At 45.4% G+C, this 22,016-nt stretch overlaps 1 long non-coding RNA gene and 1 pseudogene across 1 annotated transcript in view; one reads left to right on the top strand and one right to left on the bottom strand.

Moving 5' to 3' along the window:
- Positions 1-1,990: 1,990 nt before the first annotated feature.
- Positions 1,991-2,448, top strand: LOC109384680 (MORN repeat-containing protein 4 pseudogene; annotated as a pseudogene).
- Positions 2,449-9,031: 6,583 nt separating this feature from the next.
- The window catches only part of LOC109384681 (uncharacterized), a 60,266-nt gene continuing 47,281 nt past the window's right edge, over positions 9,032-22,016 (bottom strand). The window contains exon 3 of the long non-coding RNA XR_002124461.1: positions 9,032-9,181. This is a non-coding gene — a long non-coding RNA (uncharacterized LOC109384681). The remainder of the gene's footprint in view (positions 9,182-22,016) is intronic.

Genomic DNA, 22,016 nt, shown 5'->3' with positions numbered 1-22,016 from the left:
AAACATCAAATGCCACTTAGATTAGCACTCACTACATTGCTGTATTGGTTCTTCTGCAAGAAGTTCACGGTGATGGCATTACAGTTCAATAATACATCAGTCTATTCTGTGGAAGGCGCATCCTCTCCACTTCCTTTCCTCCTTTCGGCAGTTCAATGGTCTAGGGTGTAAGAAGTTCAGTAGCATCTCCCCACTCAGTTTAGAGGATCTTTCCAAGATTCTTTGTGATACTGTGGTTTATAATAAGAAATATATATTTGGACTTCATTCCTAAAACTCTTGGAATTTCCTATGATGAGAGATATGAAGGTGTCCTTTGTTATGCTAATGAGGTGACTTGGGGGGGGCGGACCACCTAAGGATGGAGGCTGGTTGCCAGTGGAACCACCAAAGTCATGAGGGGATTAGGACCTTCAGTCCCATCCTCTGACCTCCAGAGAGGGGAGAAGGACTGGAGATGGGGTTCAATCACCAACGGTCAATGAGTTGATCAGTCGTGCCTATGTAATGAAGCCTTCATAAAATCCAAAGGGCTGGGTTCGAAGAGCATTGAGTTGGTGAACACACGGTTATGCGGAGAGAGTGGTGCTTCTGGACAGAGCATGGAAGGTCCTCACTGGTTCCCTATACCTTGCCCTACGTATCTCTTCCATCTAGCTGTTCTCCAGAGTTATATTACTTTATAATAAGCCAGTGATGTAATAAGTAAAGTGTTTCTCTGAGTTCTATGAGCTGCTTTAGCAAAGTAATCAAACCCAAGGATAAGGTCATTTGAACCCCCAGTCTACAGCCAGAAGCATAGGTGACAACTTGGACTGTCAATTAGCACTTGACAAGAAGGGGTGTGAGGGGGACCAGCAGTCTTGTAGGACTGAGCCCTTAACCTGTGGGATCTGACCCTATCTCCAGGTAGAGAGTGGCAGAATTGAGTGAATTGTAGGACACCCCGCTGGTGTAAGAGAATTGTTTGCTGTGGGGTAAAAACCCACACATCAGAATTGGAGTCAGAATCGATAGTCCCTTCCACATTCAGGTCTGTTAATATGGTAACTAGTCAACTATTGAAGCCATGGCCAGCCCCTCACAGGTGGGTTTCCCAGTTACCTTCTCTCTTTTCTGGACATTCCACCTTTCTACATCTTGCCTGTCTGTCACACTCCCACCATATGGATACCTCTGCAGGTTCAGCCCTTTCCAGACCTTGAAATCACTAGAAAGAGAACTACAAGGAACCCCAGACCTAAACTTAGCCTTGACCCTTCTTGGGCTTCACTCTTGTTGTAGACGAAGGGTTTTCTCTCCTCTCCACTGAGTTATCTTGTTTTGGGCAGTCCCTACCCTCATCAGGCCGGGATCTTCCATTGCCCCTTCAGGCACTTTAGGACATGGGCCCTTACATGTCTCCACAGGAGAGCTTTGGAACGACACAGTGCTTTGCGTGTATGTGTGTGAGCCTATGAATGTAAGTAAAAAAAATTTACTGTCAAAATTCTTTCTTCTATTTCCTGGTTCCTAGGAGATGCCTTTCTAAAAAGGATAATTTTATCTTAACTTCTGAAAAGAATAATGTCCATGAATCTCTGGCTCCACACTTTTTTTTGGACACATATTACATATTACAGGAACTAAAACGTGTAAGCAGTGAGACACAAGGCAAGTAAGACAATTATGGCCACTACTCTCAAAAACCCAACATTCAACCTATAAATATAATTCAGTGAAACTCACATAATAGAAGTACATATGTGCAAGGTATAAAGATCAAGAAAGGTAATGAGAAGAACATTTGCAAATGATTAGTTATTTATAAACACATTTATGTAACTATAGGTAAAGATGTTTAGTGTGGCTACCCAGGATGGCGGCATCAAGTGGGGCAGGCACTGGTGCAGGTGGCAGAGAAGCAGGTGGCAGGGGCAAACCCCGTGGAGCAGAGGTCCTGGCCGCTTGAGCCCCAGGTTGGGGCGTGAAGGTCATCCTGAAAGGCAGAGCCCAGTTTTCATCCTTCTGTAAGCTGTCATCATGACCCTGACAAAAGGTTCCTTCACCTACTCCAGTGGGGAAGAGTATCGTGGCGAGTGGAAGGAGGGACGCAGACATGGTTTTGGTCAACTGATGTTTGCTGATGGTGGCACCTACCTGGGTCATTTTGAGAATGGGCTCTTTAATGGCTTTGGGGTACTAACGTTCTCAGATGGCTCAAGGTATGAGGGGGAGTTTGCCCAGGGCAAGTTTAATGGCGCCGGAGTCTTCATTCGACATGCAACATTACCTTTGAGGGGGAATTTAAAAATGGCAGAGTAGATGGTTTTGGCCTGCTGACTTTCCCTGATGGTTCTCACGGAATACCCCGCAACGAAGGTCAAGCTGCTGCGGCATGAGAAGTGTCCCACCGTTGTTTGGCGGGCCCAGAGTGCCTCTAAGTCAGCCAGAAGTCTCACTGCCTGATGGGGTGACAAGTATTGGGTAAAGCAGATGCCCCACTATTCACTCGAGGTGAGCAAATGAATCAGCTGCGAGAGGAGAGGAGAATGACCTTGGAGCAGAAGTCTGCTGCTGTGTCCCATCCCCTGCCAGTCAGGGATCACAGGGAAGCTCCAAGAACTCTGGCCCGCAGGCCCGGCAGCAGTGGTTACCACGTGTGTCTTTCCCTCGTCTCACTTGTTGGTACTCTCTGTCCCTAACACCTGGGTTTCCCAATGCGGACCTGTGCCACCCGCTACTTCATTTTCTGCCAGGTGACACAGAACCTCTACATTCGGCCTATCTTTGGGGCAGGTGATCCTAGCTTCAAATTAGGGCCAGTGCTGTGTGCTACCCTGGAGAAACAAGGAAAAAGATAGGGGTGGCTTAGCTAGGACAGCAGGCCTGTGAAAGCCAAGGCCAGAGCTTTTCTGTATGTTACCCCCTCATTCGCTGGTTGGCAGTATGGCTCCAGGCTCCACTGTGTCTGACCAGACTAGTATCTGTGTCTGCTTATTCCCCCTGGGAAGGATTCTGGAAAAGCGCCGTTTCCCTCTCCTTAACTTTACAAGCTGTCTTCCTCACCTGAGTTCCAGCAGATACTCCCCATTTGTGCCTCTCTCCTTCCTTAGGTATGAGACGGGATCCCTTTATGGGATAGTCAAGAAAGAAACTGATGTAAACAGTCATCTTACAACTTACTTAATAACTTAATAACTTACTCCAGGGCAAAGGGCAGACGTCTCTGGGCCACTTCAGGCCCTACCACGGAGGGAACTGTATCCTTAGCGCTGACACAGCTCCTTCCCAGTAGGCCAGTAGTTTATGTAGAATTGGACCCATCCTAGGATCATGGTGAACTAAAAGAGCATTTGGCTCCTTGCATTTGATTCACTGTAATTCTCCCACCATGAGCCTTGGCCAGCAGGCCTGGGGATCAGATCTTGACTGATAGGATCCCTGCCCAGTTATCATGGAGGCCCTCCAGTTGCCCTGTGACCCAAACACACCCCACCCCACCACAGCCCCAGTCCCTATCTTCACACTGAATGTCTCCTCAACAGCAGATTGTGGTGGAAATTATAGCCATGTGCCTCTATTTCTTCTCTGAATTGTACTGTAGAAACAAGTGTTTATAAGGAATAAACAAATCACCAGGACTGAAAAAAAAAAAGATGTTTAAACATATTGGGTGGGGGTTATATTCGTGTAGATGAGTGGGCAGAACATAGTGTATATAACTGAATCTATGGGTCTGATTTTCTCTAAATCAATTTCTTCCTAAAGTGACCTAAAATCACACATCATTAAATAATTATGCAATGAATGAATAAGCACATAAACAAAGAAGTCAATCTTTCTATTTTATAAGCATGGGATGCTGTTCCTCCCATTTTAAGTAACCTCCCAGTCTAAGTCATTTTTCAAAGACCAAGACATGGAGATTTTGGTTCCCAATGTCATCTAAAGGTAAAGAAAAATTACTGTGTTTGAAACACATTGGGAGGAATCATTTATTTCACTGTCTATCCCCATTTGTTTAGGCCCATCATTCTTTCACAGTCCTTTGGTTCCTATGTGTCACCACTGTTTCTGAACTTCTAACCCCCTTACTGCCTGGCACTATCATTTGTCACTTTCTTGTCTCCTCGACAAGATTGTAAAATCATGGAAAACATGATATTTTGTCCCCATGCTTCGTACTTTGAAGTGTCTCCAGAAACATGTATAAGAGGGGGGAAGATAAAGTGACAGAGGGAACACATGGTAAGATGTTCAACATCATCAGTCAGTGAAATGCAAATCAAAACCACAATGTGAATAACACTTCACACTAGGATGGCTAAAATTTAAAAAGACAGACAATAATAAGTGTCGGTAAGGAGAAATTAGAACCTTCATTCATTGCTGGTAGGAATGTAAAGTGGTACAGCTACTCTGGATAACTGTCTAGTAGGTCCTCAAAATGCTAAACATACACTTACTATATGGCCCAGCTATTCTACTCTAAAGTATGGACCCAAGAGAATAAAAATATATTTTCAAACAAAATCATGGAAACAAATGTTCGTAGCAGCATTATTCATAATAACCAAATGTGGAACTAACATAAATTGCTGAATAATATTCCATTTTATAAAAATACCACATTATTCATCCAAATGATGAATGGAAAAACAAAGTATGGTATACCCACACAATGGAATATTATTTGGCATTAAAAAGGAATGAATTATTGATCCATATTAAAATATGGATGAACCTTGACAATATAATGCTAAGTGCAAGAAGCCAATCACGAAAGACAATAGATTGTATGATTCCATTTATGTGAAATGTCCATAGAGACAGAGAGTAGATTAATGGTAGCCTGAGGCTATGGAAGAAGAGAGAGGGACTTGAGAATGACTAATGGAAAGAGGTTTCTTTCTGGAGTGTTGAAAATATTCTAAAACAAGATTGTGGTGATGGCTGCACAGCTCTGTGAATATACTAAAAAAAATCACTGACCCAAATACTTTAAATGGGTGAATTTCATGGTGTGTGAAATATAAATAACAATAAAGCTATAAAAAAAACAGAGAAGGAAATGTTTCATGTGACTTAAGTTCAAAGTAGTTAGACACAATCTTGAATGTAAATACTAACGTAATGAATAACACTCCCCAACAGATAGAAATCTGCCTCATTCGAGCAGCATTTTCTAAAGGCAAAAAATTTCCTTGTTCTGCCCACTCTGGGAATCAGAATCTTGAATTTGATAGATAGGTGGGAGCCACCCAGGTCAGGAAATTATCCATAACAATACTTATGGATTTGGTAAGAATGACTGGATTCACGCCATGCAATGAAAACTAAATGTAGTTTACAATGTGGTTGACTTACATGTAATTATATACCCCAAATGATAATGATATAGAATAGGAGGAAATGAATTTAGAGTTAGTAATTTCTGACTTCCCCACTAGGAACAATGTGAGGGTAAGAAAATATTTTATGTGCTGGTCCAGCCAGGTTTTTCATTGTCCTGATTCATGCTGGTTCTAGCATCCCATGGCCTTCTTGCCTCAGTCTAGCCAGTTCCTGGATGTCATTTTCTGGTTGCATGGCCTCTATTATTTGAAGAAATTTCTTATCATCTGCTCAAACTTTACTTATCCTGTAGGACTTAGTCAGTGGCATGTCTAAAACAATATGAACCCCAAAAGATCTACCGATCATTTCTCAGTGCCCCCAAAATGGCTTCTGTTTCTCTGCAGACACACGCTGGACCCCAGTGGTCCCAGCACTCCCATCTGTCCTTTTCGGTCCTGCATTCTACCCCATGATGAAACCTGTAATATTCCTCTCCTTTGGACAGAAAGAGCGACTTAGTTCAAGCTGCCTTGGAATCCGTGTTTGGGGTCTCCTTTCAGATGTTCCTGGAAACACACTAACAGAGAGGTTGACCCTGGATGGTATCAGCTTTGGACAATTGAGTTGCTATATGAGCATCCTTTTTCTCCTTTCTCCCAACCACCCTGATGTCATCCTTCTGGGCTCTTGATTCTTCAGAGCTATCACATCTGTCGAGGGCTCCCCACGGAGGAGGATCCCTACATGAGAAATCCTGAACTGGACACAGTCTCATTAGTCAGAAGGAAGGGGAAGGAGAACGGACGTCAGCGGATCCACCGCGGCAGTGATACCTAACACCCCAGAGCATAAGTAGATTGAAGAGTTGAGGTCAAGACAACATATTCTGCTTTCTAACTGCTTAAGTGCTGATGGCAAAAAATTTTAAATCAGCTGAGTGGTTCCACTACAAATTTATGTTTTCAGTCTAACAGCTGGATTCTGAATGCTTCTTGACAATTATTTTCCTAATCACTACATGATTTCCTTTGCATCCCTCTCTGCAGCTGCTATAAGCCTTCACCACTTCTATCAGCTCCCCGCCTCCATCCCTACACTCTTCTCTCCCGCAGTGGATTTCACCTCCAGTGGAAAGGAGACACTATGAACTGCGACCTCCGTCAGCATCCCCTCCTTCAGCTCCAAGGCCCTTCCTCTACTCTGGCTTAGGTCACCCTTTCTCCTTCTGGTCCCTCAGGGAAGGGCCCTGACACCACCCCTTACCAGCTTTGCAGCCTTGGCCAAGTACTAACCTCTCTGTGCTTCAGTTTCATCATCTATAGAATGGGAGTAATAAGAATATCCACCTAGAGAGCAATTGTAAAACTTTCACTAATTTCAATTTATTTTTCTGGGTAAAGAATTCAAGACCATGCCTGGCACATAATAAATCCTATGTAAGTGTTCACTATTATTAATTTTATCATTGTGTACTAGTGTTAATGTGTATAATATGAACATGTGTTATATACACAATTAATGTGCAGTAGTTACTATTATGTTTATATATTAATACCAATAATAGTTAAAAGTGTCATACTACACACTGACCTCTCTGGCCTGCGCCTTCTCAGTGCCCTTGTGAATTTCTCTTCCTCTGTCCATCCCATAAATGTTTGTAAGACTCTTCCCTTCTCTTTCTCCATCTACTCCTTGCACAGTCTCATCTATTCCCATGGCTGCAGCTTCCCTCTTTTGTCTTCTAGAATCTAGAGCAGTGCCATCCAATACAGCTTTCGCAGTTGTTACAGGTTGAATTGTGTTCCCCAAAAAGATGTGGTTCCCCTGGCACCACAGGTGAATGTGACCCTATTTGCAAAAAGGGTATTTGCATGTGTCATCAAGCTAACATGAGGTCATACTGGATTAGGGTGAGCCCCTAAAGCAAATGACTGGTGTTCTTATAATGAGAGAAAGATTTGGAGATACACATGGGGAAGAATGCTGTGTGAAGACGGAAGCAGAGATTGGAGTGATGTGTGTACAGTGGAGGAACTCCAAGGGCAGCTGGCAACCCCAGAAGCTAAGAGAAAATCGTGGAACTACCTTTCTCAGAGCCTCCAGAGGGAGCCTGGCTCTGCTGATGCTGTGATTTCAGACTGCAAGCCCCTAGAACTGTGAGAGAATGAATTTCTGTTGTTTTATGCCACCCAGTTTGTGGCCATTTGTCACAGCAGCCCTGATACGGAGACAATGGAGTGCTCTATGTCTGCACCGTCCAAGATGGTATCCACTAGCCCCATGTGGCTACTGAGCACTTGAAATGGTATGACTGAAGAACTGTATTTTAAGTTTTATTTCCTTTTAATTAATTTACATTTAAATAGCAAGAAGTGACTGGTGGCTGCCATCTTGGACAGTGCAGCTTTACATCCATATATTAACTGCCTGCTGGGCAGTTCCTCTTGGATATCACATAAACAACTCAAACTCACTCAGCACGTTCACCACAAATGTCTTCCCCTCAAAGCGCCTCCTCCTCCTGTCTCAGAGAAGATGCCTCTTTCACAACCCAAAACCGTGAGCGTCTTATTGGGCTCCCCTTCTCCTTTGGCCTCACATACAGCAAGCCATCAAGTAGACCTAACTATTTCCTTCCTGGGATCACAATGCTTAATGTGGCCCATAGGGTTGGCCTGATTTGGCTCCTCCCAACTCCTCTCTGCCCATGCCCACTTTAACTTTACTCTAGGCCCAGTTTTGTGCTCTCATTTGCAGTTCCACCCTCATCAAATCCCTTACCCTGGCTAAATTCTTTCAGGGCTCATCTCCACCCCAAACCTAGATTATATGACCGTTTTATGCTCTTATAATGCTGAACTATCCTACTTTAGGAGAGTTAACATTATACTGAAGTAACCCCCTTTATCATGTCTGTCTCCCCATTACCAGCTGTATCTACAGAACCCAGTACTGTGCCTGGCATACAGTGGAGTGGGCACCCAATAAATATTTGATGAATGAATGAATGAGTGGATGGATGAATGAATTAATTAAAAGAACTAAATAGTACAGGTTATCAGGGAAAACTTTCAGCATTGTTGCTAATTATGGATACTAGAAAAAAAAACCAAGATAGAATAGATTACAAATTTGCTTTGGTGGCATCCACGTGATACTAATTACAGTTATTTATGTGAAATCTTTTTTTTTTTTAAGATTTTTATTGGGGAATTGGGGGGATGGGAATAGCACTGGGGAATTGGGGAAAGGGGAACAGACAAGTTGCTGTCCTTCTGTTCTTCAGTCTAGTTGAGGAGAACATTGCTTCACTGGCCCAAATTGGCACCATCAATGCGCTCTTCCCGGGCAAGGCAGATCAGTCACTGGCTTCTGGACGGCCACTCACTGTGGCTGCTGGCTGCTCACGCTGGCTTCTGGCTACACACGGTAGCCCATGGCAACCCACTGTAGCAGGGGCTGCAGCCTACGCCATCGCCGTCGACTCACGGCAGCCCAACTCCAGGTTGAGCTGTTGTTCAGCATCTTAGCTGTGGAGGGCAGTGTCACTGGCCCTCATACGTGGGATCTGACCCTGGGCCCTCTGGCATCCCAAGCCAGTTCTTAACCATTGCGCCACTCGGCCGGCCCTATGTGAAATCTTATTTTTTGTTCCTAATTGCCATGCGGTAAAGGCAAGGATTATGTATATCACTAGATGTGTCAGGTCAACTTGGTTGGGTTTTATTACATTATAATAATGAATTATGCACATATGCTTAGACTACATAAATTATTGTGACTGTAGCTGGTTGTCTGTTTCCACTCTTGAAAAACTTTCTTCTTCTAGTCCTCATTCACAGTTTCTCCCACATCAGGGGCACTGAAAATAAGCAGTGGGCAGGGAAATAGGCAATCACTTCTGACCATGTAGAAAACAAAGCAATTATGAGCTGACTGTGATCATGGTACTGTTGATATGTTACTCATCATTATATTGCACTTGACAGCTACAGAGGGTTTCACGGGCATCATTTTATTTAATCATCTCTTCAATGCTGTAAATAATTAAGATTCTCAGAGTTTTAGTGACTTGTTCTAATAAATGTCGGTGTCCAGAAAATAGCCCTTATTAAATCTGGTTTGGGTAGAATGGGCTCAAAGTTAACTACATTTGAAATTACATTTACTGAAGTTCGTGTAAAGCATCTTCTATGCCCATCTCATCAGTAACGCCCAGTGATTTTGGTATTATTATTCTTTTTCTGCAGACAAGGCAACTGAAGATCAAAGAGGTTGAGTAACTTGCTCAAAGTCTCAAGGATGGAAAACAGTTGACTTCTGAACATGAGTTCTTTGGCTCAAGGACCCAAGCTTTTCCCCATATCACTGAGTTTATGCCTAATGACACATGTGTGATCAGGAAAGTAGTGATAAAGATATCTCCTAGTTAGAAGGTGCTAGGCCAAAGACTTGAGAGAAAGAAGTGGAAAAGGTTTCAAACACCTGCTTTGGGGGGTCCCTGAAGGATCCAACATGAGTAAAGTATAAGAACTTCCAAGAATTCCTGAGAGCCTGGCTGAAGATATATCTCTTACATCATGTGGCGGTTTAGAGATGGCCAGTGCTACTTTGGCGTTCCTCCAACTGAGAAGGGTTCCTGTTTCCACTTGCCTCGAATCTAGCTGGCCTGTGACTACACTGGACACTAGAGCAGAACAGTGGGCTGCTTGACTTCCAAAGGTAGGCTATAGGGAGGCTGACATTTGGGCCTGAGCAGCCATGCTGGAAGGTCACAGGTCGGCACAGCCGGCAGTCCCAGCTGAGCCCTGCCTCCCAGCCATCCCCACTGAGGTGCCAGACTCATGAATGAAGCTGTCTTGGACCCTCTAGACCAGCCCATCTGCTAGCTGGTTACCATGTGGAGCAGAATAATTGCACAGCTGAGCCCTGCCCAAATTCCTCACCCACAAAATCAGGAGGCATAATAAAAATGTCTATTGTTATAAGCCAGTAATTTTGGGGGTAGTTTGGTATACAGCAAAAGATAATTAGAATATGCCACAAGTTCATTTTGTAGTTTTCTTCTCTTCATGGTGCCAAACAAACAAATAGCTGAGGGCCAAGCTAATAAACCATCATAATTAAACAAACAAGTTCTTCAGTCTTTTACATAGCAATTTCACACACACACACACACACACACACACACACACGCGCGCGCGCGCAAAAGATCAAACAAGGGCCGACCCAGTGCCAAGTTGGTTAAGAGTTGGCTTGGGACACCAGCTCTGAGCAATAGGGCCCCGGTTCGGATCCCACATGAGGGCCAGGGACGCTGTGCCCTCTACAGCTAAGATGGTGAACAACAGCTCGACCTGGAGCTGAGCTGCTGCGAGTCACTGGCAACGGTGTAGACTGCAGTGAGGCTGCAGTGGGCTGTGGTGAGCTACCATAAGTGGCTGGCAGCCGGCTTGAGCGGGCCACAGCCGTTGTGAGCTGCCAAGAGCCACCGTGAGCAGCCATCCAGTGGCCGGCGACTGATCTGCCTCACCCGGGAAGAGCACAGTGATAATACCAGCATGGGCCAGTGAAGCAATGTCCTCCACAACTAGACTGAAGAACAAAAGGACAGCAACTTGTTTGTTCCCCTCCCCCAATTCCCCAATAAAATCTTAAAAAAAAAAAACAGATCAAATGAATAGCCTATCAAATGGACTTATTTGAAAGGCATAAAATAACTTTTTTCTTTGAAAGTTATCAAACACTGATTAAAAAAAATGTCTGAGAGCACAGCCTATGACAAATAGGACATTCATTCTTTTGATAATTTCACCTTTTCAATTTCACATACCCAGCAGCTTTCTCACTGTTCCACTCATATTTGAAATGGAAACAAGAGATGCCATCTGCTTTCTCCAGTGTCCCTCCCTACACACACTTACTAACACTCAGCTACACAACTTCGTTTCTCACGTATTATTCCTCGCCTTACTCAAGTGTACCTTCTGATGATGCTAAGATGAAAATGGCATTTTCTATAGGTCTGTCTTACAGTGGAAGCCAGGAATGCAGAGTAGCTAAGTCAGGAGGGAGTTACTCTAACCTCAGTGGACCAAACAGTTCCCCAGGCTGTGCTATTAGCAGGGCACAAATGAATGCTGCAGCTGTTTGCAGAGGCACCCGCAGTATTTCGGACACATGCTGGTGATGTCAGGCTTCCTTCTTAAACAAAAGTGAAATGTGAGAAGGAAAAAAATCCGATGACCGTTGGAAGATGTTTTTCCTTGTTTGAGGAACTCTATTCTTACATACCGACATTTTCTACACTTCTGGGTTTCCTCCAGGTCTTTGAAAAGTCTACATTTCTTTACAATCCTTTACAAAACCTACCCGTTGGCTCCCCGAGTTCTTGGTTATCTCACCACCTTGCCATGCAAGTCACTGAGCAAGGAAAATGACTCACGGTCTCTAAAGAAAACCTAATTCATTGAATTAGACGTTGGAAAAGAAACGAAGTGAGTCATTGCACCCTTCACTGCAGGGGCAGCGCCACACCTAGCTGACTCCAGCCAGAAGAGAAGGAGTCAGATTTTTAATAAGCTAGTCAGAGAAGGATCATTTACAACAATAATAAATACCATTCCTATATATGCTTATAGTCCAAAAACAGCAACAAAAGTATTGCAAGATAGAAGCCCAACGTACAAACTCAGAGCAGAACCCAGAAGCCCAGCCTCTAACAGCGCCTTGCTGCAAATTAGAACAAGGTGGCTGGCCCCTCGGGCCAGGAAATCAGGAAAAGGCCCCCCTTAGGGCAGAAGCTACCCAGACGCTGGGTGAGCTGAGCAAACGGGGTCAGTCTCCACTCACTCCCTTGGCCCCCGCCGCCCACCCTCCCTATCCCATCACTCCCACTCCTACCCCAACCCCTTCCCCCGGCCTGGGCAGAAAATGAATTCCAAGACCATGTGCAGTGGCCTGAGGAGACTTAAATAAGACTTTGTATGCCTCCCTCCCCGCTCTTCCAGGTAAAATCGACCTTTTCTTACTGTTACCCCCAAGCTTCCTTGTTGCTGACACTTGGTAACACTGATCTTTATTTTTTTTTAATTTATCTGTCACCCTCTACTAATAAACCTGAGGGCTAACGGGTAACGCAGAGCTTTATCCCACCAGGGAGCTGGCAGGCGCTCAATAACCTCTCGCGAAAGGGATGGATGACTCGGGGAGAGAATGAACACAGCCTCAGTCTAATTTTTTCCTTGCTTTCAACTGAAAGCAAGTGTGTGACCTCACCTCCCCTGGAGGAATACAACTAACCTGTACACGTTCTGCTCCCCAGAGCAGAATTCCAGATTGAAAAGGGAAATTCTTGAACAGATGGACCCCTGTGGCTGTGAGACCCGAGTCCACGCTCCTCTTTCTCACCTAGCGGCGTGGTCGCCTAGAACACGGAGAAGGGAGCACCCTTCCTAAGCCCTCAGAGCCCTGTACATACAGGGAAGGCACTGTCTTTCAGCGCCCGTGGTCACAGCCATGGTTCCTCTTGGAGAGGAGATTGGAATCGCAGCACAGCCACCAAATCCACTTAGCCAGCGTGGCCCTTCCCAGCCCCTCCCCAGCGTGGCGTTATGGGCGTCCTAACAGGCCACAGAGACAGCTGCCAAGTGAACCCATCGCTTTGAAATGAGGGGCCAAGCCAGGGGTCAGGAGCTGAATGTCCAAGGGCCAGCTTGTTTGGTCTACATCGTGTCTGTCTTTTGTTGTTTTTCTTGTTGGCATTTAATTGCATGACTCTGGTCATAAAAGCGGAATATAATGTGTAAATCATAGAGATGGGACGCAGATGGGCGGTTACCAGGGTCTGGGTGGAGGGGGAAATGCGGAGTGACTGCTTCATGGGTTCAGGGTTTCCTTTTCGGGTGAGGCAAATGTTTTGGAATTAGATAGTCGCGGTGGTTATAGAACATTGTGAATGGGCTAAATGGCACTGAATTGTCTACGTTCATTTAAAATGGATAATTTTATGCTATGTCAATTTCACCTCAATTTTTTTGAAGTAAATGCAAAAAGAAAGAAAATTGGAAACTTCTATCAGATTTCTGGCTTCTCTTGAGAAACCTTCTCCCCACGTGGCAACTGTCAGTTGGTACAGAGCAGCAGCTGCTGGATGGAGGATGGGTCCCTTCCCCTCCGCGTGGCCCTGCACCCAGGCCCTCATCCAAGTGTGTGACTCCCGCACCTAAACCAAGGAAGCCACTTATTTTCTGCAGAGAGTAAACAGGGTCCCCACTGAGCTGCCATTTTCAGATGAGTGTGAAACAAGATCATAACTCAAGGTCTGCGAACAGCGCTGGGGTGAGACAAATACGAAGAGGCCAGGATGCCGCCATCAGGGAGTAGACACAAGGTCTAATGAGGCCCAGTGGGTTCCTGGTCACGCTGCTCAGAGCCTCATCTCCTCCACCCCTCCAGCCTCTCCTCCCTCTTACCCTGTTTGCTTTTCGTTCCGTTTTTATTACCACCCAACTTACTCTGTGTATTAGTCCCCTACAGCTGTCATGACAAGTTACCACTGGTAATTTAACTGGGAGCTTAGCCAAAAGAAGCATATTCTGTCACAGTCATGGAGACCAGAAGACCTAAATCAAGGTGTCGCAGGGCTGCTGGCCCTCCGCAGGCTCTGGGGGAGGTCCCCTTCTGCTTCTTCTAGCTCCTGGTGAATCCAGGTGCTCATTCTTTGTGGCAGCATCACCCCAACCTCCGCCTCTGTATTCACATCACCTTCTTCCATCCATCTCTATGTCTCAAACCTCCCTCACCTTTATCTTATAAAGTCATCAGTCACTAGATTTAGGGCTCATCCTAAATCCAGGGTGATCGCATCTCAATATCCTTAACGTAATTACATCTGCAAAGACACCTGTGTCCAAATACGGTCACATTCACAGGAACCAGGATTATAGTTTGGGCATAATTTAGGGGGGACACAATTCAACCCATTAAACTACCTGTCTATTCATTTACTATATGACACATGTTGCATAAGTGTCATGAGAGTAGGGACTCTGCCCACTTGCTTCCATGTTGGATCCCCATAGCCTAGAACAGGGGTCAGCAAACCTTTGAGACGGAAGAGCCGCCAGGGGTCAGCAAACTGCGGCTCGCGAGCCACAGGCTCTGAAGTAAAATTGAAAATGAAAATAAAACTATCATCGTTTCATTCATAAAATTTTTAAAGGATAGTTTTCACATATGGTGATTATGTAAAAATATATTTATGGCTCTCGAATAATTTTTAAATTGTTGTGAGGCACAGGACTGGTCAGGGATTCGCAAACTTTTGAGACGGAACATACCCAAAAGAGCCACGTGTGGCTCTCGAGTGGCAGTTTGCTGACCCCTGGGCTAGAACAATGCCTGGCACATGGCTACTCAGTAAATACAGAATGAAAGAAGGCAGCTTGTGCGTGAGATGATGTTTAGTGAAGCCAAGTTAGCCACTAAGTGGTTCGATATAAAGTCATGATAATATTAATCTACTATATGAAAGTCAGGTACAAAACCAGGTGGACCCCAGGTCCCTGGCTTTGTAGAAGGCACCAGGGCAAAGGAGAAGTGCTTCAGCCTGGGTAAGATGCTTGTCAGTGACACCACAGAGCCTGTGCTGACGGAAACCCCGGACATCCCAGCTCAGGGCCATGGAACCCTGATCTGCAGTGGTGTGGATTTTGCAGTAAGGGCTGGACAACGAAACTCTGGGGAGGGTTAAGCCCACCTCCCACCCCTACTGGAGTGATGCTGTGTTTGCAGATTTTAACCCAGGGTTTTAAATCAGTGGCGGAGTGATACTCAATGTATGGGAATCAACAAGCTACTTCAGAATCTCTGGGATGTGAGTTAACACTGCACGTTCTTGGGCCTCATCCTTGTCATTCCAAATCGGAATCTGTGGGAGGGGCCCTGGGTAATTGCTGAGAACGCTAATGATTGAGAACCACTGAACTTCGACCTCTTGTAATGGTGCCCACTGGGATTTTCCCTCCTCAATTGTAGTCAACATCCCACACTCTGTGCTATTTGCTATGGTCAGTGTCCTCAGTTCAGCCAGTTGCCCCCTAGTTGGTTGACCTGCCGCAATTTCTTGCCTCTCTATTCTCTTTTTTTGTACTGTCACCAGAGTCCAAAGGTAATAGAGATGGAACTAAACCCTCGAATGGTTTCCCCATTATCTAGAGAACAGACACTGTTGTCACCTACCCAATAGCCTTTCCTCTCTTATTTTATTTTAATAGAACCCTGGTTTCATTCAGGCATTGAGGGAGAATGTGCTCATGGACAGTGGACCCTACACCCCCACCACAGGGGACTAGCTGTGATCTGTCCCCAGTCAGTCACCGTAATACCATTGCCTCTTGCCAGCAATTGGTTCAGAGGTAGGCAGGTGACCCAGGTCTGTCCACTGAGACATGAGAGGCCTTCTGGGAAAGATTCTTGACCCTGATAAAAAGAAAGAAAAGGGAAGTTTCCCCCACTTTCCCATTGGGGCCTTCTGGGAAAGATTCTTGACCCTAATAGAAAGAAAAGAGAAATTTCCCCACTTTCCCACTGGGGCATTCTGGGAAAGATTCTTGGCCTTGATAAAAAGAAAGAAAACGGAAATTTCCCCACTTTCCCATTGTAGCAGATGCCTCTGGTTCCCTGAGTCCGCCGTGATCTCAGCCACAGGCGTGGTGGACATTCTTAGCTACAGTTGTTTTGATCGCCAACACATCACCCCACAGGGGAGGGAGGGATTCCCACCCTAGGGTATGGGGACGGCTGAACACACGACACCTGACACTGGACAGATGAGACCGACAGCAGCGCATTAGTCACATACACTCACTCCCAGGGGAGGAGGACACTGCATACCACGCAGGTCACATGGTAGCTGCACTGGAGAACAGAGGGAACAGGTGGGGCTGTGGCAAGCAGGCTGCATAGCAACAAGATGGGGTGCCCCTGGTACCCATGGGAGGATATGATGGGCTTGGTTGAATAGTTCTGTGGGCTGGAAGGAAACTGAAATCTATACTCAGGAATGAGCAGAAACAGTGCCTGGTCCTGTGATAAGGGGGGTTCTTTGGCTGGGGGACCTTATCTGTGGGAGCAGAGTGGAGAGGGGGGCTTGCCCTCCCAACTTCAGATATGGAGGCAGTACTTACTACTGAACCTTAATTTCAGGCTTTCCACCCCCACGTGGGCATTCTTAGGCGCTCATCCTCACCCTGAGCTGACAGCACCCCACCTCCAGCCCACACACTGAGTCTCCTTTTGGCCGCATTTCCGCCTTTGAGTCTTGTCCTGTGCTGCTCCCTACCTCGCCGTTCACCTGCATCCCCACGCTCTCGGCCACCTGGGACCAGGAGCAGTGACGGGAGAGTCCAGGAGCCTCACCTTCCAGACAGACAACTCTGACCACACTCTGCACTTCCCAGTGGTCCCGGCAGAACGCAGCCCCTGCCCCCCACAGCAGCTCAGTGACACGCCTTCCGCCTTCCCTGTCTCGTGTGCCCAGTGCCTCACTCCTGCTTCCTGGGCCAGCTCCCAAGTAAATGACATCAGGCTCTGCTTTTTGGGGGAGCCCAAAATAAGGCACCCTTCTTACACCTGGACACAGATTTATGAAAAAAGGACATCTTACACTTTGAGAGGACAAAGTTGAGAGTGAAAGCCAATATAGTGAGGATGGCCGAGTAGACACATAAGAGTTCAGGGTCCTTGGTGACATCCTTGAGATGCTGAACCCCCACCGTTCATTCTTGTTGGAAGGAGATGATAGAACCCGAATCCATTGTTTAGGCCACTTTCATGGGAGCGCTGTAAGGTCCTATGAAGGTTCCCAAACAGTCCAGGACATCCCTGTCAGTAGTGGGCAAAGGAAGCATGTTAATTTTAGACCAGTGAAGCCAGGAGTCTCAAATATAAGGTCAGCTGGAAGCAACAGCTGTCACAGAACCATCTCACCGGAATCCTCCAGAAGGAGAACCTAGAATTCCACATTTGTCATCATCTGCCAAAGCCGTACCCTAAGTCACAATTTGTAGTGAGTACAACTATTTGTCATACCTCTGGCCATTCTCATTCCATCTTGCTGTCTTCAGCTGTCACTTGAATGTCGTTAGCATCATTCTAGCCACATAATTGGGCAGGAAATTCTTGGTCAGAATTGTACAAGCACAATTATAGCCGCTAGCTGAGTTTCTCATGACAACAGCCTCTGGAAATCAACCATGTTCAAGCATCTCAGCTGCATGCCAGCTACTGCCATGCAACTGACATGTGGGGTGTTGCGTGAAATCGGTAACACATTAAATAAGACTGAGGCCCTGGAAACACAGCTCCCTGCTGCTCTCTGGGCTCTGCAATAACATGAATGATTAGAGATCTATTTTTACTCTTTGGAAGATACTGATTAGCATTTAGTTTGATTTATTCCAATTAGGCAAATAGTTGTTTAATGAGAAATCTTCACAAGTTAGATGATCAGATTACCCTCCCAGAGGAATTAAACAGAAAAGCCTGGTGGGAGTGTCAGAACGAGTGTCTCCTTCATATTTATACAGATCTACTAGTGTGAACGACTAGTGTATGAGATCTGACAGTTAAGTTCACGAACTCATCTTAGAAAAAGTGCTACATACCTCATTGCTGAATATCACTATAGTCACCTTCGAAGTGCTCCCCTTCAAGGCTAGCACCTAGTCCACCCTTCAAAGCAATTTTAGAACTCTTTTTCTGGAATGGCCATCAGAGCTGTCATTGTATTACCCTTGATATTCTGAATGTCATCAAAATGTCTTCCTTTCATTATTTCCTTTATCTTTGGGTAAGGAAAGAAGTCATTGGGGGCCAGATCAGGTAAGTAGAGAGGGTGTTCCAATACAGTTATTTGTTTAGGCTAAAAACTCCCTCACAGACAGTGCCATGTGAGCTAGTGCATTGTTGTGATGCAAGAGCCATGAATTGTTGGCAAAAAGTTTAGGTCGTTTTCGTCTTAACTTTTTCACGCAGCCTCTTCAGCCCTTCCAAATAGTAAACTTCGTTCACTGTTTGTCCAGTTGGTACAAATGCATAATGAATAATCCCTCTGATATCAAAAAAGGTTAGCAACATCGTTGCAACAAGTTCACCAACTTAATTGTCAGAGCTTCATATGTTATCAGAGTTTAGCTTGCTCTCATGTTCCTACCAATACCTGTGAAAGTTCTAGGCACAGCTAAGCACTTGCTGGAATGTCTCGATTTGCTCTCCTATAATAAATACTCTGAGCACGTACCCTGAGCTGAACTTGGCGTATAATAACCAATAGGGCTTGCCCTGTTTTATGGCCCTCAGCATCAGAGCTGTTTGAGCATGAACAAGACAGGACCCCTATGTCTCAGTGCCCTCATATGAAACCTGGGGACAGTAACCTCCAGCTTCAGGACCCTTGGCCTGTGCTATCACACAGGCCCGCACACTTAGAAGGGCCCTGAGCTTGGTTTAATGCCCTGCTCTTGGCATCTTGAAAGTTTTAATACTTTTTGAACAAGGGGCCTCCCATTTTCATTTTTCAGTGGGCCTCACAAATTGCATAGCCTATCTTGGGGACAGGAAAATATACACTGCAGATATTTATAAGGATGAAATAAGAGAATGCATTTACAGTATGTAACACAAAGCTTCACAAAGAATAAGGTCTCAAAAATGGTACAACCATTCCAGCTAGGTAGTTAAATCCAAACAAGTGTATTTTCTCCAGGCCTCCGACCCACTGAGAAACTTACCCAATACTTAATCGGTTATTTTAATTCAATCCACTTTTCTTCCCTGAATTGACCAATAGATTCTACCAAACTGCTTACAGAGGTAAACCATACTATAGGGATAGTAATGGATTAGAAGTGAATCTTTTTTTCTGATCTTCACGAACTGAAAACCTTTGATACATGTTTACAATCCCATATCTCCCTTATCTATTCTGAAATCTAGAAAGGTCTAAAAAATTTAGAAATAAATTTGTGGCATATGGATTTGGTTGCAAAATTAAACCTGGAACGGATGTGGGGCTATCTGTAGTCTGCTGATAATTATGCTGTACGTATTACACACCACACCACATCTAAAGCAAATTGTCTTTCTAAAGTAAAAAAAAACCTCTGAATTCTGAAACTCATCTGACCCCTCGCTTTTGGATAAGAGGCTGTGGCCCTGTATCAGGCTCCCTTTCAGAGTTTGCTCCCCAACCAACAAAGCAACACATTAAGGACGGTAACTGGAACCCGAAGAGATGTTTGTACACCCATCATTCACAACAGCCAGGAGGTGAGAGCAACTCAAGTGCTCATCAATGGATGAATGGATAAACAAAATGTGGCCTATCACACAATGAAATATTATTCAGGCTTTTAAAAAAAAGGAAACTGACACATGCTATAACACAGATAAAACTTAAAGACATTATGCTAAATAAGCCAGCCACAAAAGGACAAATACTGTAAGATGCCACTTTTATGAGGTACCTAGAAAAGTCAAATTCATAGAAATAGAAAGTAAAATGGAGGTTGCCAAGGGCTTGGGAGATGGGAAGTTATTGTTTAACAGGTATGGAGTTTCAGTTCAGGAAGATGAAAAAGTTCTGGAGATGGATGTTGGGTGGTGATAGCTGGTTACACAACCTTGTGAACGTACTTAATGCCACTGAACTGTACACTCAAAAATGGTTTAAATGGTAAATGTTATGTTGTTGGTATTTTACCACAGTAAAGAAAAGTGGCGGGCCCTGGAAGAGTCAGTGCTCAGGGCATGAGTGCTGTGCTCCCCACTCTGCCTGCTCTACCTCTCTGTGTCCCTGGCCACCCTGGAACTGACCATCACTCTTCACCACCATGAGCAACTGCCCTCATGGAAGCCCTCCACTCACCTCCTGGCTCAGCCTTTGTCTGGCTTCATTTCCTATGATCTCAGACTGAGAAACTGGCAACAAACCCGTTTCTAGCAAGCCACCAAAACATACACACATGTCCTGACCCTGCAGGCACCCCAGACGCAGAGCGGCCTGTATGACAAGCCACAGTCTCTGTCGTGTGACTCCCTCCCTCACACGGCTGGGCGGCGTTAACATGGGACATGGAACTAGAGCCTCCTGACCTGACACCCCTGGGTATTCGTTTCCTGTTGCTGCTGTAACAAATTATCATACATTTACTGGCTTTAAACAATACAAATATATCATCTTACAGTTCTGGTGGCCCAAAGTCTGAACTCAGCTTCACTGCATTGGCAGGGCTGCAATCTTTCTGGAGGCTGGAGGCAAGAATCTGTTTTCTGGTCTCTTCCAGCCTCTAGAGGCCACTTACATCCCTTGGCATGTGGTCCCCTCCCCTCCCCCTTCCAGGACATCTCTGCAATCTCTGTGTCCGTCGCCACACAGCCTTGTTTCTCCACCCGGACGCCCTCTGTGCCCAGCCCTCTCAGAAGGACTCTTGTCTTTGTATTTACATCAAGACCACCAAGATAATCCACGATCATCTTCCCATGGAAAGACGCTTAATCACACTTGTGAAGTTCCTTTTGAACATAAAGTAGCATTTTCACAGGTTCTAAGGACACTTTGTGGAAAAGGGCATTGATTCAGCCTACCACACCCTGCTAGGCAGGCTAGAGGCACACACACAAAATCTGAGGGCTGAAACGAAGTGACAACACAAACATCTCTTGCTATTCGTTGCAGATCTAGAAGGTGAGTACAGAACCATGTCTGAGAGAGGGTCAAAAGTTCAAGTCAGAGAATGGTCCAGATGAATCATCAAAGAGAGGTGGACATCAGGACCTGGATGCAGAGACAAGGGACCAGTCTTGTTTCCGGCAACATGGCCACACCATAACATAAATACCTGCCCACTACCAGGCACTGAGAAGTGGTGAATAAAATATGACAACGTTTTAAATTCATGCCAAGCTTCTAAGCATGTAAGGATACCCTCGGGGCCAAAACGAGAATGAAACTGAAAATCAGCTTAGTGGACAGGAGCCTGTGCTGGGGTTGGTCTAGGGGGACGAGAGAGGTGGCAAGCTTTAATGACTAAGGAATTTATATTTTAATGACCACACATGGACAGGGAAGAAAGCCTTGGGTCTGTCCCAGGTGGAGAATTGGAACTGAGATCCCTGGAGTAGTCTAAGGAAAAAAAAAATCCGCCTATTGACTCAAGGAGATGACAAAAAAAACACTCCTTGTCTTGGCCTGGGCTTAGGGCGGGGTCATGATGAAGATTCAGCCTTTACTCTGAGTGCGAGAGAAAGGTATTGAAGGGTTTGGAGAGAGGAGAGACGTAGTCTTACCTACATGATAACAAAAACATTCAGGCTGCTGTGTGGGGACTAGACTAGACAAGACGGGTGGAAGCAGGAAGCCCAGGAGGAAAACTGTGCAGGAATCGAGGGATGAGAAGCCAGTGCCACGGGTCAGGGTAGCAGCCATGGAAGTGGGAAATGGTGGTTGGATTCTGGATACACATGAAGATAGAAACAATGATGTTTGCTGGAGAATTAGATTCAGGGTAGGAGAGAAAATGTGAAATCGAGGATGACTCCAGGGCCGGCCGAGTGGCGTGTTGGTTAAGAGCTGGCTTGGGACGCCAGAGGGCCCTGGTTCGGATCCCACATATGAGGGCCAGTGACACTGCCCT

This window comes from Hipposideros armiger, unplaced genomic scaffold (genome assembly GCF_001890085.2).
Source record: "Hipposideros armiger isolate ML-2016 unplaced genomic scaffold, ASM189008v1 scaffold_98, whole genome shotgun sequence".
NCBI classification, from domain to species: Eukaryota; Metazoa; Chordata; class Mammalia; order Chiroptera; family Hipposideridae; genus Hipposideros; species Hipposideros armiger.
Note: the sequence above shows the minus strand (reverse complement) of the source record. Positions and strands in the feature narration are given on the sequence as shown.